The sequence below is a fragment of the Euphorbia lathyris genome, chromosome 7 (assembly GCF_963576675.1).
Source record: "Euphorbia lathyris chromosome 7, ddEupLath1.1, whole genome shotgun sequence".
Classification (NCBI taxonomy): domain Eukaryota; kingdom Viridiplantae; phylum Streptophyta; class Magnoliopsida; order Malpighiales; family Euphorbiaceae; genus Euphorbia; species Euphorbia lathyris.
This window is the reverse complement of record NC_088916.1, coordinates 32,060,209-32,079,957: the sequence shown is the minus strand read 5'-3', so window position 1 is coordinate 32,079,957 and position 19,749 is coordinate 32,060,209. Positions and strand designations below refer to the sequence as shown.

At 39.0% G+C, this 19,749-nt stretch overlaps 1 non-coding gene across 1 annotated transcript; it reads right to left on the bottom strand.

The window, feature by feature from the left end:
- Positions 1 to 1,891: 1,891 nt before the first annotated feature.
- Positions 1,892 to 1,998, bottom strand: LOC136201841 (small nucleolar RNA R71). The gene has a single exon (XR_010674180.1). It is a non-coding gene; the product is annotated as a small nucleolar RNA R71 (small nucleolar RNA).
- Positions 1,999 to 19,749: the final 17,751 nt, after the last annotated feature.

Sequence of the window (19,749 nt, the reverse complement as noted above, 5' to 3'; positions counted from 1 at the left end):
CCGCGGCCCCCAATATTCACGGTCGCGACATGCGTCCCTCAGCCCTCCTTCCATTCGTCCGAAGTACAAATTGTTGCTCCCCCATTCTCGGTACGAGCATGAGACTTTAGAAGCCTAGTTACACACTTTCGTTTTCGACGACATGCGATCGTTCGGGTGGATAAAGACGTCCTTTCGCAGCGGACACGATCCTTCACAACGGACATGAGACTTCAATCAAGACTCTTCAACATCTATAAATAAAGAGTTGATGGAGAGTTGAAAGATAATGTTATATGTGTAGAAGAAAGAGATTAGTGTAGAATTTATGCAGAAATTCCGAGTCAAGTGATTCAGAAGTTAGATTTAGATTCTGTTCAAAAGCAATATGATGTACACACATTGTTTACTAAATAATAACAAACTCAGTAGCGTTTAGACATTGTTCCAGTTTAGTTTTCATTTTGGTAGTAGACCGACCCAGTCTCTATTACGAAGATTCAACGAGAAGATTGAGTAGAGGATTCGCCCCTGAGCCTGACAAACTCTAACGAAACCCAAGGAAAGGATTGACAACCCGTTCACTTGCACGCCGTCGAAGAATTCAATGCTCCATGTTCTCTGTAAACTTGTATCAATTTATATTTCATCTAATAAAGTCCGTTCTATTCGATAGATTTTTATGCAGCACTTATGGTAACCAATCCACTAAAGTGACTGCTGGTGTTTTCATTAAAACGTATTTAATCCAAAATCTTTACAAGGAAACTTTGTTGAACACTTAGGCAAATTATTATCTCGAAAGAGTTTTAATTTGATTAAGGGCAACTATCCCGAAAGGGTTTTGTCGCGTTCAAAGCCAATTAATTAGAGGTTCCGTCATTTATTTCATTTTTATAATTCGTACAAAGTTTAAAGTTGTTTTCTTTGCTTAATGCAAACAAATATACTTGTTTACTTTTCTAAAGTACTAAAACGTTCCTGTTTTGCAAATTCATTTTTAAATCAGAATATTTTCTAACATCTTCATACTCTAATCTAATTCTCATTCTAGCAATTTCAAAACCAAAACCGATTAAACGGTTTTCCATATTATAAACCTTTAAAGTAAATTTGACCGATTATAAATAAGTTTTGTTGAAAAACGTTCCCTGTGGGATCGATATCTTTTATTACTACAAGCGTATACCGTGCACTTGCGGAAATCGCTCAATAAGTTTTTGGCGCCGTTGCCGGGGAACGCCAAATTTTTTGACAAAAATTTAGATTTTTCGTATTTTATTTCGAATCTAGGTTTATTTATACTTATTCAAACTTTTATATTTTAATTATATCAGGTTACTAACATATTTATTTTTCAAGTTCTGTTTTGTAGGTAGTTTCGGTTCGTGCGAAATTTCAAGTTCATGCGCAGTTCTCGAAGTTCAGACACGTCACCAGATCCTATTGACCCAGAAATTGAAAGAACTCTTAAAAAAAACAAGAAAGAAAAGAAAAACAAAAACAAAACCTCAATAAAAACTAAAATTACCGAGCCAGAAGTTATGGCCACACTTATGGATTACGCTAGGCCAGGAGTGGCCGGTGTAACAAACAGTATAGTTAGACCCTAAATTAATGCACATCATTTTGAAATTAAGCCTGCGTTGCTTAATATGTTGCAAAATAATGTAACGTTTTACGGTTACCTAACGAAAATCCTAATACCCATTTGACAAATTTCTTAGAAATTTGTGACACTTTTAAAATTACTGATGTAACTACAGAAGCAATCAAACTTGGCCTTTTTCCTTTTACTTTGAAGGATCGAGCCAAAGAATGGTTAACTTCTATGCCAGCCGCATCAATTGAGACTTGGGAGCAATTAGCCCAAGCATTTTTATCAAAAAATTTTCCTTTAGCAAAAACCGCAAGAGTCATTAAAGAGTTAACATCTTTTTCTCAAAATGATAGTGAAACTCTTTATGAGGCTTGGGAACGTTTTAAAGAACTTCAACGTTTATGCCCACACCACCAATTGCCGGCTGAACTTTTAATGCAAACATTTTATAATGGACTAAATCCTACAACTAGAGGTTCATTGGACGCTATGTCTGGAGGGTTATTCATGAAGAAAACATCTGCCCAAGCAAGAGAAATTTTGGAGGAAATGGCAATCAACAGCAGTATGTGGCCCGCGGAACGTGGACACGTACCATCAGCGAAACCATCATCCTCAACTACTTCATCAGTTAAAGGTATAATGAATCTTGATCCAGTAGCGATGTTGCAAGCCCAATTTTCTGCCTTATCGCACAAAATTGATAGGTTTATGGCACCGTGTGATCCTAATGGTCAACCAATCCAAACGGATGTGGATTACGAAGGTATGAGTGAAATTGAACAGGTAAATTTTGTCCAAGGGCAAAACCAAAATAATAACCCTTATTCCAATACATATAATCCTGGATGGAGAAATCATCCTAACTTTAACTGGAGAGATAATAATAATTCTAATGCTAATCAAAATCGTACTACTAATTATCAAAATCAATCCAGAGACACGATTAGCACTTTATCTTCTAAAATCGACAAATTTATTGATGCTATGAGCGGAAAAATAAGTAATCACGACGATGGTTTTAAACGGATAATATTATCTCTTTGTGAATATTGTTTTTGTGTTAATATTTGTTTTTCATTTTTACTTTTATTTGCTAATAATTCTTCTTTTGTGAGAAAATGGCTCGAAACAATGGAAATAAGGAGTCTGTTACTCATTTGCTTAACTTCTTATCTACTCACGAAGATCAAACTGATGATTTGTATGCTTATATTAAAAATTTATACATACAGTGATCCTAGTTTATTCAACCACGGACGAATCAATTAAAGAACCCAAATTGGTAGGTTAGGTTGATAAGGTAATATCTTTTCCCATTAACAATGAAGAACTGATCCCTAATTATGAGAAACCAAAAGTTTCAGTATTAATTGAGGAATCAGTTGAAATTGAGCCTCTAAAGAAGAATGTAAAAATAGAGGATTTCGGGTTTGTTCCAAGTCCATAAATTTTCATTCTCTTTGATCTACCTAGAGAATAAAAAAGGAGCAAATTAAACTCTTTCATAATTTATTCAAATTTTGTCCTTTATTGTTATTAAATTTCTATGAAACTCATAATTTGTTTTGTAGGTACGGATTATTTATTTAGGAATTTGAATTCCTAACTCGAATGGCAGCATACACCTAGGAGGGAATTTTATGTCGACCTCACCGACTATAACGTAGCGCTTCTTGGGAGGCAACACAAGTTTGAATCAAACTTGTTCAGGTTTTTACCTTTTAATAAAGGCCTAAACCATACGCAGCCCCCTGAACTTGTCACTTTTAGTCATTTTGCCCCCTGAACTTACGGGACGACCCATTTACCCCTTCAACTATTTAAAAGTGGTATTAACAACCCTCTATTTTCATTATAACGGAAACACAATGAAATTCCAATATTAGTACAAGTGTTCATGGAAGTATTAGAACCAGCCTGCATATTTGTAACCTTATTTGCAAATTGTTTTAGTAGTGCATAACCATATATGTCATTTTTATAAGAGAACTTGTGTACAGTCTATACTAACCTCATTTGCAGCTTATTTTAGTAGTGCACAACCCTTTTATTATGATATTGGTGTTTGCAATGAGAAATGTCATAATTGCTTCCGTTATAATGAAAACAGGGGGTTGTTAATACCACTTTTAAATTGTTGAAGGGGTAAATGGATCGTCCCGTAAGTTCAAGGGGCAAAATGACTAAAAGTGACAAGTTCAGGGGGCTACATATGGTTTAGGCCTTTAATAAATTTTATATTATAGATATGCTTTTAGGTTAGTTATTTCTTCAGTTTTATTTTACGTTTTTTTTCAGTGTTCGAGTTTAAAAAGAATTATCTTTTCGGCTACTGCCAGCCAGCTCGGTGAGCTGGCCCGAAAAAGAAAAAAAATTCCTGAAAAAAATAAATATTTTTCGGACCTAATGCCTGGCAGCTCACCGAGATGACCCGAAAAAAAAATTCCCTAAAAAACATTATTTTTTCCGCTAGTGCCTTCCAGCTTGCTAGGCTGACTGGGCGAGCTGGAAAAAAATAGAATAAAAATTTATCCGAAAAAAAATAAAAATAAAAATCGTGTTGTGTTGTGTTATTTTGTGCTTATTTTAGTATGTTATAATCTCAAGAATTGTATACTCTATCCCAAGTTAAGGCTTCGTTATTTGTTTTTTTTTGGAAAATGAGAATCGAACTTGAATTTGCATGCTAACTAGTTTAGGTGGGAGACACAAACATTGAATTCGCAGCAATCACTTCATTCAAGTATCCGGAGAGGGACATATTCCTACACTTTTGCAACTCCTCGGGCACATCGACCAACTTAGCCAACTCGGGCGCAAGCATTGAGTTGGTCGAATCCTCCTCACTGCCCATTCGACCAATGAACTGAAGAAACATGCATGTTTTGCTCTATATATCCGCTATAAAGGTTGCATTCGCACAAACTGGCCCCTTAGATGAACTTGGAGCACTCTCCATTGAGATATTCTCGACGCCAACATCAGTTTCTAGCCGAGGCCTCTCCGTTCATTCACTCTCTGATAAGTACACCGCGGAGTCTGGAGCAATATTTTTTGTAGGTACTTTGGCTTCAGTCCGATTGGATCGATTGCTCTTCATGGACCTATCCCCTGTGACATCCTTCGCGGACCCAACACCAACCTCATTCTCAATAGTTTCTGCCTCAGCATGAAGTAGAACACTGATAAGAATACTTTCATCTAAGTCAGCCTCCACATTCGCATTTAGCACTCCCCCCATACTCCGGATCACTTGGTTTGATTTGTCAAGTGAGTTATAAGACGGCAAGGAACTCGACTCCACCTGATAGGCAGCACCCGGTGGAAGGAATCCCGCCTCAAAATCCATCATATCGAAGTTGATGCTCACCATCTTAATCATTGGAGCTGCATAAATAAGAGAAGGTAAAAGTCAGATCATATGATAATATGAAGGAAAAATAGCAAATAAAGACATCATCCGAACAAAAACACGTCATATTCAAGACAAAACCCACCTAAGTCTTACCATGTAGAGCCACTGGAACAGTGATGGACTCGAGTGCAGCCAACTCACCTTTGGTAAACTTACGGGACTTCTTCCACGAAGCTAAATTCTCCATCATCTAGTTGGCTAGATGAGGAAGCCGCCACTAGTTCTAAATAGAGCATCCAACGGTAAGGTTGTGGCCATTTAGCAAATCAACATCTTTTTTCTTGCTTTCGGGCAAACGCTTCAAGTGGGACACCAATTTCGCCTCGTGAGGTAACAATGCCCTTTCCACCAACCATGAAGATGAGTCTAATGGGACAACATTATAGCTCACATGAAAAGGAAAGACACCATGTGTTTGCATCACTTGAAAAACCCGATGTCTCCACTTAGGTAGTTTGTCGGACAGACCTGCAATAACATTGAAGTTAGCATGGGATAACTTACATGCTAAGACCGTGAAATCTTCATCGACTTAAAAAAATTCAAAAGACATGGCCACTCGCCCTGAACCCTTCCACGTAACATAATGAATAGAACCTGACCATCATCCTCCGCCCGTTGGGATGAATCTGCATAAGACAGAGATTAAACTTATGCATCACCTCTACAGAGAATGGCAGCAATGGCAACTGCCTCCTTGTCTCCAGCTGTCCTTATACGCGATCAACTCATTCGAAGCCACATCATTGTTCACATGCACATCACTCCATAAATCACTAATCTCATAGGGAACCCTTATGCGATAAGTAACCGACAGTGTCACTAAGTCCTTCCACATAATGATGGAGTAGGCCTTCTCCAAACTCAAAGACTCTGGCTTCTTGGGTCGGGTGGACTGGTCAAACCGAATCCCATCCGAACCAGCTGCCCTAGGACCATGAGGCCACACCTTTTTCCGCATGTGTTTATAAAATGTTAAAAGGTTCTCCCCACCGCTCACAAAATATATCGGCACATATAATATCATATTCAATGTCTTGAGCTTGATGCCACATATAGGTCTAGCAACTGAGGAAGGAAGTCAAATGATGGGGGAACTTCACGCATGGGGTTTCTTTGGTTTCGAAGTACCCTCACCACTCACTTTTCACTCTGAAATTTCCGCTTCTTCTGAAGACTCCATCCAAAATCAATCAAAGAGAAGTCAGCATGAGTAACATCCATTAACTTCACTACTTCACTCCGGTTAGACTCACAGATATATGTTGTCCTAAAATGAGACTCTAGCAAGTGCACTAGATACAAGTAATAAAATGATAAGTAGAGTATCGTCTCCTCAGGGATTGATGACCAAATTTTACTAGAAAAACCTTGCAGAACAGGGTGTTCGTGGTGTGTGATTTTCTTTAGTTGAGAAATGATTTGATATGGTGAATAGCAATACTAATGATAAAGATTCAGTCTCAGAAAATGTGTTTTGGTTATGATAAAACGAGAGAACAGGCTAGGCCACAACGGAACAGGTTACTTTCAGCCTCTAAACATCCTATTTATTCATGAATGACATAAAGTGAAGTCAAGGTCTCTGTTTTAAAGCTCACTTAAGTCAACTTTCGTGTGTTCTTAAGATTCTAAGATGTACTACAACCTTAAGGGCCCTTAATGTTGGTTCTTTCTTGCATTACGATCGAAACAGCATTTCTGTTTAGAAAACCCTTGATACAACCCCCTAACATTCCTGTGTCGGGGTTTGGACTCTTGATAAAAGGTTCCGTGAAGATGGAAGCAGTGTCCTATCATTCATCTAACACTAAGATACATGCATTTAGCAATAGAGTGAAAGCTTTATCAAGCACATTAACATATAGCATCATTCATTCATAAATAAGAAAATTAGAAGACTTACATAACCAGCCCTTGCTGGCCAAGCTCGTTCAGTTGACTACTCACTCATAATGATGAGTGAACAACCACAGAAATTGTAATAACTCCCCATTAATGGAGTTAGGTCTCTAAATTAAAGAGAACTCTCGTGGAAGATGAAGTTTCAGCCCCCCAAAAAGTTATCTCTCTCATTTTACAGTAATCTATTTAATTAGGAGGAAAGAAACATAAAATATACTAAAAAGTACTAAAAAGTACACTAAAACAGACCGTTCTGACAGATTATGACCACTTGAACACTTCAAGGCCCAAATCTTCTTCAGCAATCTAGATCTCCACTGGTCCCACGTCTTTGCTTGGCTGTCTTCCTACTCTTTACACACTATTACCCTTTGGCCTATAGATTTTTCTTTTCTTTTTCCTGCAACGGGCTGTTTGACAGCTTTCTTCACAAAATCTGCAATAAGTGTTCTTTAGTCCTAAATTAATAACAATTAACAGCCCATAAGCCCATTTTTAGTGAAATAACATATGGTTATTAGGGTCAATTATGAACCCATCAAATACCCCCAAATTGAACTTTTGCTTGTCCTCAAGCAAACACAACAGAAAATAGAGAAAAGAACAACAAAAAGGGAAAAGCAAAGAAAATAAAAACAAAAGGGAATGACATAGAAACAAGGCAATGGAGAAAACATAAGAACAAGAACTGGAACAGATCTAGAAGAGATAATAGACAACAAAAAGAAAAAGCAATAGCAGCAGAACTTTATTCAACTTTCAACTAACTCAACCTTTGATTAGCACACAAGAGCTTGATAACAATGTGGTTAGACCAGATCTAAAACATGCATTCCAATTCAAGAAATTCGTCAAAGCGTAAGGTTGAACTTCAAAATTCAATCCAACAACCTGTCTGCCCCAAAGTGCCTCATTAAGGAAGGAATTTTCACTCACTCTCAAATGGCCTTTATTGCCACAAGGAAGGGAATGGAACTTCACTCCTCAGCTTAGTACACACATCAATAGGCTATGATTTTGCTTATTGGCCCTATCTCCACGGATTAAAAATTATCCAAACATAGTCAAAAGGTCTTAAACATAGGTTGTAATGTTAGGCTAAGGCTAAGGTATGAAAGTGAATGGCTATTTAAGTGTAAGAATTCTGTCAACATGCAATGCAATTCACCATACTCAGTTCTCAGCACTGAGCAATTCTGCCTCAACCTAATCACTCTACACAGCCTGTTTCACAACATTGGCCAAACGATTCTTCAAACACACAAAATACAATCATCCAAACATTTCATTTCAGGCTCAAGATATAAACATGTGGCCTGAAAATGAAAAGACTTTATTCAAACATATTTTTGTTATCTTCTAAAATTCCTATTTGGGATTTTTTTTTTATTTTTTTTTCTTTTAACCTTATTCAAAAAGTGGTCCTCACTCCATCATCATCCCTCAAATGTCATCATTTCAACAATTTTATCATTATACACTCAGATTTTCTCAAAAATGTATTTTTCTTTAACTAGAGCAGCTTGTTCTGAGGCATGAGACAAATTCAAAGCGTTTTGGGATTAAAGTGAAGGGAATTGGTTCCTTTAAGTAGTGTTTCAGAAAGAATAGGCTAAGGCATAAGTTGGTTATCCTAAAAGTGTGAGTGCAATGCACGGGTAAGCTTTTTGTGGAGTGGATTTGGGATCTAAATGCCTTTTTCATCCTATGTTCTTCCAAAATTTTACCATTTTGACTAGGCAACCAAAGCAAAACCTACCTAAAGACCATATGTACTAGCCCTCTCACAAAGAATCAATGCATTTACATGCTAATGTAGGCTCAAGTTCTCACAATTTAGGGCTTTTACATGCACTAGGGCTTAAGGTCCTCTAATTGAATTTTGAATTAAAACCCAAAATTTTCAGAACTTCTATCTTTTGAAAATTGAATTATCACTGGGTTCACCACACACTAAATTTGAGGTGCAAGCATGCAATCATTGATTGGCAATTGAAAGTCTTTTTTTTTCTTTAATATATATATTATTCTGCTACTATATACAGAAAGAAAGGAAAAACAGAGAGCAAAAACTAGAAACAGAACATGCTGTTCAGAAACAGAGAACAACACAGAATTTTTAGACATTTAACACAAAGTACGAGGAATTAATAAAAACTATGAACATGTACTAACATTTACAAGATAGAAAAACGAAAGGGAATGACACAACATTTGGGGTTCGAATGACACACTAACAGCCATATCAAGCAAGTGTTTAATTTTGAGTTTCCTCAAATTTTCACAAGCTAATTTCACCTTTCAATCACAGTTTTCATCAAAATTTTAGGGCTTTTATCCCGTTCTCACAACAAATATATCAAGATATTCATTTTCTTTCCCCACCCCCAAATTAAAATATAACATTGTCCTCAATGTTAAACTTAAACACCGTGAGAGTGGAAATTTGCAGATTATCAACAAGCATGCAGTAAACAGAAAATTAGAAGTAGGGTTAGATTCGTTACCGAAAGAGGAAGACAGCAAACACCCCCAAATTAATTTGGTAAAAATTCAAACTCCAACCTAATTTTAGGAAATGAAAGTTTAAAACCTTTGCCAACAAAATTTAGAAAGAACCACAAAATTCATCATTAGTCATGTTAGTTCATAAAAATAACAAAATTAAAAAGGAATTTAACACAATTCTAACTAAGGGATAGATAAATTGGGGGTTGCCCAATTAGTTTGCTGCAATTGGTGTTTGTAGCGAACACACTGTTCTCTTTGAGTCATGGTGGATCCTGGAAATGGACGGTCTCAACTACTCCTGGTTTAAAAATTTCTATAGCCCCATGAAGGAACACCTTGTTCACAATGTAAGGTTCAGACCATCTGCACTTCAATTTTCCAGGGAACAGCCTCAACCTGGAACTATACACGAGCACTTTCTGCCCTTCATGGAATTCCTTCCCTTGAATCTTTTTATCACGCCACCTTTTGGGGGTGGGTATATCAGGTGGTTCTTTGTGTGAGGGCCCAGTTGTATTTGGTGGAAATGGTGGTTTTGTTGCTATTTCTAGGGAACAACTTGTTCTTAGGGAACAACCTGTTCCTTCACAGATATTCACTTCTTCCCCCAACAGTGTTTCCAAAGTGTCTTGGTGATAGTCCTGCAAAACAGACGAGGTGTGGCATACATCCAAAAAATAGCATGTATCATCACTTGAGTTAGCACGCCTCATGGCCTCATTCATCCTAAAAATTATTTCTTCACCATTTATCCTTAAAAACAATTGTCCCTTTTCAACATCTATCAAGGCCCTACCCGTAGCTAAAAATGGTCTCCCTAAAATGATGGGCACATGCAAATCCTCATCTATGTCCATGATAATAAAGTCTACGGGTAATATGAATTTCCCTATTTTAACTAGCACATCCTCCACAATTCCCCTAGGATAACGTACAGATCTATCTGCTAATTGAATCGACATCCTAGTAGGTTGAGGTTCTCCCAAGCCTAGCCTAGCATAAATAGAATACGGCATAAGATTGATACTAGCTCCAAGGTCACACAATGCATTTTCAATATTCAATTTACCAATGGAACAAGGGATTGAGAAACTCCCTGGATCTTTGAGCTTTTTAGGAAGCTGCTGCCTGTTCTGCAGTATTGAGGAACAGTCTCGATTCAGTTGGATCATGGAGATGTTCTCAAGCTTTTTCTTGTTGGACAAAATATCCTTCAAGAACTTGGCATACTTTGGCATCTGAGCCAGAGCTTCCACAAATGGAATGTTGATGTGTAACTTTCTCAATGTATCAAGGATTTTGGAGTTTTGCTCATTCAACTTTTGATTCACAAGCCTTGCTGGATAAGGAACATGTGGTACATAGGGAGGAGGTGGAATATACTTCTCCTTAGGTTCCTCCTGGACTTGAATAGGCTCATGTTCTTTAGCAACATTCCTGGTGGCCTCTGGAACAGTCTGTTCCTTAACAGTTTCAGCTTCTTTTGAGGTGCCTACAACATCAACAACTTTTTTAGTTTTAGTAGGGGCATAGATTTCTTTACCAGACCTCAGCGTGATAGCCATGACATCTCCCTCAGGATTAGGCTCGGTATTGCTTGGAATGACACCATTTCCCTTGGATGAGCATGAATATGCCAATTGATGCATTTGAGTCTCCAGATTCTTGATGGAAGCTTGAGTTTGCTTCATGAACTGCATCACCATGGTTTTCAAATCTGGATCAACCCCTTCTTTAGCCTGAACAGGCTGTTTGTACTGTTGCTGAGGTTGTTGTTGGTTTTGCCCTCTTTGTTCCTGCTGGTACCTAGGTTGTTCTTGCTGATTTTGCTGTTGGGTCCACCCAAAGTTGGGATGATTGCCGAAACCGGAATTATATGTGTTTGAGTACGGATTGGGTGGATTTCTTTGATTGTACCCAACATAATGACATTGTTCTTGGTTGGCTTTGCTTGGTTTAACTTTTGGGCAATTGATGTCGAAGTGTGGACCACCACAAAAGTCACATTCATCAGAAAATGAAGGTTCACTGTGAATGGAAGACACATTCATCTTGTTGATCTGCTTAACAAGCTGTTCCACCTGAGTTGTCAGCTTTGACACGACATCAGAATCTGAAATCTTCTTCCCATCACTCCTCACTGAGTGCCAATTGTAACTTGTATTGACCACCCTTTCAAAGAGATCATATAGAGCTTGTGGTTCAAGATCTTTAGGGCTACCATTTGCAATGGACTCAATTTGAATTTTATAGGTATTGGTGACTCCATTGTAGAAATTCTGAACTTGCATCCACATGGGAATGCCATGGTTTGGTACCCTTCTTAAGAGCTCCTTGTAACGTTCCCAAGCCTCGGCTAACGACTCATCTTCTTCTTGCATAAAATGAGAAACCTCATTTCTCAACTTGATAGCTTGCCTTGGTGGAAAATACTTCATCAAGAATGCACTAGCCATCTCTTGCCAAGTAGTTATTGATCCGGGTTGAAGGTTCTTTAACCAAACTCTTGCTTTATCCTTTAGAGAGAAAGGAAACAGCTTTAACCTTATAACATCATCGGCCACCCCCCTATTTGTTCTGAAAATGTTACACATTGCAACAAAATCCTGAATATGAGCATTGGGGTCTTCATTGTGGTATCCATCGAACTGAACAACAGTTTGAAGCATTTGTATCATGGATGGCTTGATTTCGAACAGGTTGTTCCCCTCATTAGGCAGCACAATACATGATGAGTGCCCTTCAGTGGTAGGTCTGGAGTAATCTCTGATTCTCATGACTGGTGGATTATTGTTTTCACCTTCTTCTTCTTGAACAGGTTGTTCTGGTACTCTTCCAGCCATTCTTCTTTGCCTCCGCCTTTCTCTTTGTCTTGCTCGTCTAGCTACTGCCTGGTTCCTCCTACACGTTCTTTCTAACTCAAGATCGATAGGAAAGGCTGTACTATTAAGCAAACAGATTAAAAACACCTTGTTTCACAGAAATTTTCAAATAAAATTGTTCCTTTCAATCCCCGGCAACGACGCCAAAAACTTGTTGTCCTAAAATGAGACTCTAGCAAGTGCACTAGATACAAGTAATAAAATGATAAGTAGAGTATCGTCTCCTCAGGGATTGATGACCAAATTTTACTAGAAAAACCTTGCAGAACAGGGTGTTCGTGGTGTGTGATTTTCTTTAGTTGAGAAATGATTTGATATGGTGAATAGCAATACTAATGATAAAGATTCAGTCTCAGAAAATGTGTTTTGGTTATGATAAAATGAGAGAACAGGCTAGGCCACAACGGAACAGGTTACTTTCAGCCTCTAAACATCCTATTTATTCATGAATGACATAAAGTGAAGTCAATGTCTCTGTTTTAAAGCTCACTTAAGTCAACTTTCGTGTGTTCTTAAGATTCTAAGATGTACTACAACCTTAAGGGCCCTTAATGTTGATTCTTTCTTGCATTACGATCGAAACAGCATTTCTGTTTAGAAAACCCTTGATACAACCCCCTAACATTCCTGTGTCGGGGTTTGGACGCTTGATAAAAGGTTCCGTGAAGATGGAAGCAGTGTCTTATCATTCATCTAACACTAAGATACATGCATTTAGCAATAGAGTGAAAGCTTTATCAAGCACATCAACATATAGCATCATTCATTCATAAATAAGAAAATTAGAAGACTTACATAACCAGCCCTTGCTGGCCAAGCTCGTTCAGTTGACTACTCACTCATAATGATGAGTGAACAACCACAGAAATTGTAATAACTCCCCATTAATGGAGTTAGGTCTCTAAATTAAAGAGAACTCTCGTGGAAGATGAAGTTTCAGCCCCCCAAAAAGTTATCTCTCTCATTTTACAGTAATCTATTTAATTAGGAGGAAAGAAACATAAAATATACTAAAAAGTACTAAAAAGTACACTAAAACAGACCGTTCTGACAGATTATGACCACTTGAACACTTCAAGGCCCAAATCTTCTTCAGCAATCTAGATCTCCACTGGTCCCACGTCTTTGCTTGGCTGTCTTCCTACTCTTTACACACTATTACCCTTTGGCCTATAGATTTTTCTTTTCTTTTTCTTGCAACGGGCTGTTTGACAGCTGTTTGACAGCTTTCTTCACAAAATCTGCAATAAGTGTTCTTTAGTCCTAAATTAATAACAATTAACAGCCCATAAGCCCATTTTTAGTGAAATAACATATGGTTATTAGGGTCAATTATGAACCCATCAATATACTATAGCCACAAAACAACCCTAAATAAACCCCCTGTAGAAAAGCAAACAGGCAAGGAAGGAAGCAGCAAATAAACTTCAAGGAAAGGAGAGACTGACCTCGGTAAACAACGAAAGCAGGCGTTAGTCGACAAAGGCATACGCTCACATCAAACAAACCAACGTTACAAAACCCAAATGAAAGACAATTGAGGGAATGAAGAAATCGATCCACCGCCATCGAAGCAATGAGAAAGAAAATGAAGATGGTAAGCCTCGGTGAAATCTCAAATAGCAAGAAATACAAAAAATGGCAAGCAAAAAGCCAAATGGAAAAAAAGAAATGTTTTTATAAGCCCTGGAGAATCCCAAAAGGCACCTTAGAATCCACCACCAGATGAGATTAGACACATGGCACACCCGTTCGGGAATTTTGATCACCCTTCAATAAATGACTGACACAACCTACTTCCCATAAGCAGACTGTTGCACTACCATGGACCACAGTTGGTTCCCACTTTTCAGCATTACTTAAACCATGGACAATACGTTCGGACATCCCCAAACGGATGTTGAGTCGCAAAGACCGAAATCTTGGTTCACCTACTGACTTTGCATTTTCACACACAAGTAATGACCCCAAGCAACCACTTGATCAATCCATATCCATACAAATAATAACAACTGTCACATACCACTATGCCACGACCCACCAACCACACATCAGACAGCGGAACACTAGTGACTCACATCAAATGGTTTGCCCCATTTCTTTCGGGTGGGACTACTTGATAAGGATTATAGGTCGAGACACACAAACCCACCAAGGCACTAGGCCAAGACATGATGGGCCGAGGCCCATCAACCCATAGTAGCACCTTGGAGCTCTATAAGAACACCCCAAAACCCAATTGCAAGGTCAACCATATTCTCTTTCTACTTTATTGCTTTACTTTCTCCCTCCCTATCAGATTACTAACTTGACTGTCGGAGTGTTCTTAGGGACCATTCCCAACACAGGGACGAAAGAAGCCCCGAAGACCGCATGTTACTCATTTCAATCGGGTATTCATGTCGCCTATAATGTGTGGGTGCGTCCAAAAGCCCATTGGAGCTTAATTTGCACCCCTTGCACACCAGAGAATATTTCCTCTAATTACAAGGCTTTAAGTTATAAACCATATGCTCTTTTCACATTTTAGCAATGTAGGATGCTGTGAGATAGAATGCATTTCATTTTCTATAAACTATTTCATTTGGTTTATTTTGACCATCGATTTCTAAGTCATTATTTATTCAATTAGAGTTTATAATATACCGTTAGAAAGATTTCATGGAGCAGAATACAATAACATATTATAAGGGTTAATACATCATTTTCCATCTGAACTTCTCTAAAAATCTTGATTGGCCCCATGAACTTTCAACATATCCTGATAGCCCCTTGAACTTGCATAAAATGTTCAGTTAGCCCTCTAAACTTGCGTATAATGTAATCAATTAACCACTCGATTGTAGAAAAGTACGTTAAATGCGGAAGATATGTTGTATATGTCTTAGAATTGATATTACGTAGATTTATCAACACTGTGTAGCGTCCCTGAGAGGCGCCGTTGTGTTCGGCCGGGGGCACTCCAATGCTAAAATCAGTATTGTTCTTGAAAGAGTAAATTGTAATCACAAGTAGGGTTTTTGGAAAGTGTGTACCTTTTGACATCGTACTATAGGGGTATTTCTATAGGTTTGAGTGATAACCGTAATAACCCACTGTTGATGCCTTTAATGAAAAGTAATACCTTTTTAATGTATTTTAACTCTAACTCCAACCCCCGGGCTTTTAAAGTCTTTAAGATATCATTAATGCTTATTTAATGATAATGAGCTCGCCGTATATCAGGTTAGTTCCTTATCCTGGCGGGTCATTACGTGGGGAGGATCTCGTATCCTTCTTCTTGGCGAATCTCAGGATGACCCACGGTGCGCCACAATATTTCCAGTTGTACGCCATATATACTAAGGAGGCGGATCCCATCTTGTCATTTCTCCTTTTTGGTCCTTCCCTTGGAGGAATATTTTTAACCTAATCCTTCATATTTTATGGCGGATGTTATCAGAAGCCCCCCTAAAAGGTCTTTTAAGCTCTTCAGGGCTTTTCAACTTCTCTGCATTCCGATGGTATTTACTGCACCTGATAGGCGCCTTTTCCATGCCAATGATGTGTTTACACATGGCAGTTCCTGACACGGACTCCAAAACTATTTATTTATTTTGCTTAATAAATACACCTTTCCTCTTACTTCTTCATTTTCCTCTGTTTCGATCATCTTTCTAGTTATTTGCAGAAGTTCTCCGTAATCTTTCACTTGCACATCAAATTTCCATGTAAGTTCATTTTTTGGTTATAATTTCTTCATCATTTCCTCCTGTTGGTTTTACTAATGCTTCCCTCATCTTCTACTTCTTCCTCTGAAAGAACTTTAGACCTGGATTCGAAACCTCCTACGGTGCCTTTATCAGTTACAATTCCCGTTGTAGCTATGGAGGCCCGTAATCTTCCGTCTGGGGAGGAAAATAGTTCCTATGTCCCTAAAATGAAAGGGATAAAAACCCCAAAAATGGAAGTAACTTCCTCCAATTTTGACCTTACCCTTCTGGTGACGCTTCAGTCCCTGTATTCTTGGCTTCGGACGGCCACCTGTTTAATTCCTACGCCTTATCAAGGGCTCACTTCCCCTACCAAAGGTTACTTTGCTGTATACCAGAGCCACGTGGAAAGGGGTTTTAGCTATCCGGTCCCCAAGGTAATTGGGAACATTCTTGAATTTTTTAACATTCCTATCTGCCAATTACACCCGAATGGATGGCTCGATTTAGTGTTAGACACCTATTTAGCAGCGAATTTAGGTCTAGTTTTGAGCCCTCGTATTTTTCGAACTCTTCATACCATGTCTAAACGTGGAGTGGAGAGTCATATCACCTTTTCTCAATTGAAGGGATATTCGCCCTTCCATAGTAAAATGTCAAACGTTCACCATTGGGAACAAAGGTTCTTTTTTGTTAAGATAGCTGAGGGCGTACCTTTAGGTTTTCCTTCTGGATGGAATTATAACCCGAAAGAGCGGGCGAATCGGAGTTTTACCCTCAATCAGGAGGAGAAAGATACTTTACGGATCCTTCGATCCGTTAACTATGACTTCTGGGCGTATGACCAAGCCCTAACAATTATGAAATCGGGCGAGCCCTTGGTAACACTACAAAACGGGGAGATCCGCTATACTTCCTTTAAAGCCTTCGAAGGTATCTATTTATCCTTTTGTCTGCCCTTTTAACTTTTTTTTTCTTTTTCACCCCTTCTTGCAGGGGGGACTAACGCCAAAGATATCATTGCAGAGAAGCGGAAGCTTTAAGCCGCCTTAAATGCTCAGGAGAAGGCGAATGCGGCTCTTAGCAAGCGGGAGGGAAAATGCCCTGCAGTTGAGGTTCAAACTCAGCCTCCTCCAAAAAGGTCCAAGACCGATGGTACCGTTCAGGGGAAGGGTGTGCAAGATGGCGGATCAGATCAATTGATGATCTCAGTGAAGACTTCAAAGGTTTCCCTGTTCTCTTCTGCTTTCACCCAGGTTAGCTCATTTTTCCTTATATGTTTTTATAAAAGATATAATGGTTTTTCTAAGCCTTGATTTGTCCCTTTGTGGATTTTCAATCTTCAAAGCCAGACCTTGGCGGTTATTGGGTGGCTACTAATGGTCTAGAACTGGTTCTTGCCTCAGATTTGGTGATAAATGACATTGATGAAGCTATCGGCAAGATTCCCAATGTTTTGGAGACAAGAGCCAAGTACAAGACCGCTACCCACCTTAAAATGATTAAGCGTTGGGCCTTAGCGGTACATGACCATTCTGAACTCAGTGATTTTAACTATCTTAATTTTCTTCTTTTAACTTACTGTTTTTATTTGATCCAGACCATTGATCATGTCAACGTTGTTAAGGCAGACATCGCTATGAATGCGGTGAATGAAGCCCGCCTTAAAGAATTGGAAAGTGAAGTGTCCATAGTTAGGTCTGATGCTCAAGCAGCAAGCGCTCTGGCGGATGGCTTGAAGCAGAAGATTACTCAGCTAGAGACTGATCTGGAGCAGAAGACAGCAGAAGCCATCAAGCTGTCTGATGCTCTGAGGGCGGAGGATAGATGAGAGAGGGACTGGGAACATTTGGAGGAGGTGTGTGGTCTTCGCGCATATCATGATGGCGAACGTATTGTGGCGGCTCTCAAGAGGGATTTTTCGGATTCTGGGATCGATGACCCTGAGGCAGTAGTGCCCTCCGAAAATGAGGCTTTTCATTATGCTACCTTGAAGAACGCAAGGGCAGTTACTTATCAAAAAGCACTTGCTCCTCCCGCTGTGCCGGTAAAGAAGAGTGAGGGGGTCATCGATCTAGAGGATGTCGCCTTTGATGCGGAGGCTCAAGATAATACAAAGGGTGATGATGCAAAAGATGGTGATGCTCTACTCGAGGCGGACCAACATATGGAAGGTCAACATGATTCCATCACCGAGCCTGCCGCAAAACCTCTTGAAGTTTCCCCAAATGTTTCCACTCCCAATGATAAGATCGAAGATTCTTCTTCTTCACAAATTATTACTGTACACACCGCCTTTTTTGTGAATGATACATACAAATAAAGGTCATCCCCTTTAATTGGTCTACTCATCAACGACGGCTTGGATAAGAACTCTTTAATTCCTTCGAAGGCTTGTTGACAATCTTCATTCCAATCAAACGATTTTTGTTTTTTGATCACTTCATAGAAGGGGAGGCATCGCCTATCGGAACAAGATAGGAATCTTCCCAAAGCTATGATTCGCCCATTCAGGCGTTGTACTTTTCGATGATTTTTGGGCGACTTGATTTCTAGTACTGCTTTTATTTTTTCCGAGTTTGCAGTGACTCCCTGACGATTAATGATGTAACCCAAGAATTTACCAGATGTTGCTCCAAATGTACGTTTCTCTGGGTTGAGCTTGATGTTATGGGGTTTTAACACATCCAACACCTCCTTAATGTCCGCGACATGCTCCTTTATGGTTTTGCTTTTAATGATCATGTCGTCTACGTATATGGAGAAATTATCGCCTTTTTTTCTTCAAAATTTTTATTCATCATACGTTGATATGTGGCACCTGCATTTTTTAGGCCAAAAGGCATCACCTTAAAACAATAAGTGGCCTGATGCGTGATAAATGACGTCTTAATACTATCCACAGGATTCATGGGTATTTGGTGGTAACTGGATTTTACATTTGTAAAAGAGTAAACTTCGTGCCCCGCTATTCCGTCCACCAGAATATCAATGCACGACAAGGGGTAGTTGTCCTTTGGGCATGCTTTAGATCCATAAAATCAACACACATTCTGTAGGATCCTCCAGCTTTTTTGACAAGGACCACATTCGCCAACCATTCAGTGTAAATCACCTCTTCTATTGCAACTACTTTTTTGAACTTAGCGATCTCTTCTTCTATCGCTTTTTGTCTCTCTGGTCCGTGATTTCGCCTTTTTTGTGTGACAGGTGTAGCTTCTTCCATGATGTTAAGCTTGTGAGTGATAAGGTCTGGGCTTACCCCTCTTAGTATTTCATTATCCCCTGCAAAAACCTCTTGGCATTCAATGAGGGTTTGTACAATTGCCTCTTTGATCTCTGGCTAGAGCCCTCTCACAATTTTTACCCTTTTGCCTTCTGAAATAAGACACATCTCCATATCTCCTAGGGCTGCAGTGTTCATATATCGCTCATCCTTTTTGTTAGGCATGAAATTAACTAAGTTTAACATGATATTTATAAGGGAATTTGGGTGTTATTTATGCTATATTGCAAAGAATAAGGACTGATTAATGTCTTTATGCAGATTAGTAAAGATAAATGCTAAACACGCTGGAAACAGCTTGTTTCGCTACTGCCAAAAAGGAGTGGATCCTTTCTTAAGTCCAGCGGTCAAATGCCGGATTATTCAATGACGGACAGCGACGGATCAGAGGTGGCAGAGGCAGAGACAGAGCAGCAGGTGGAGAAGTGTTAAGGTGGCATTACTCAAAGAAGCATGATGACATAAAGTATCGACCC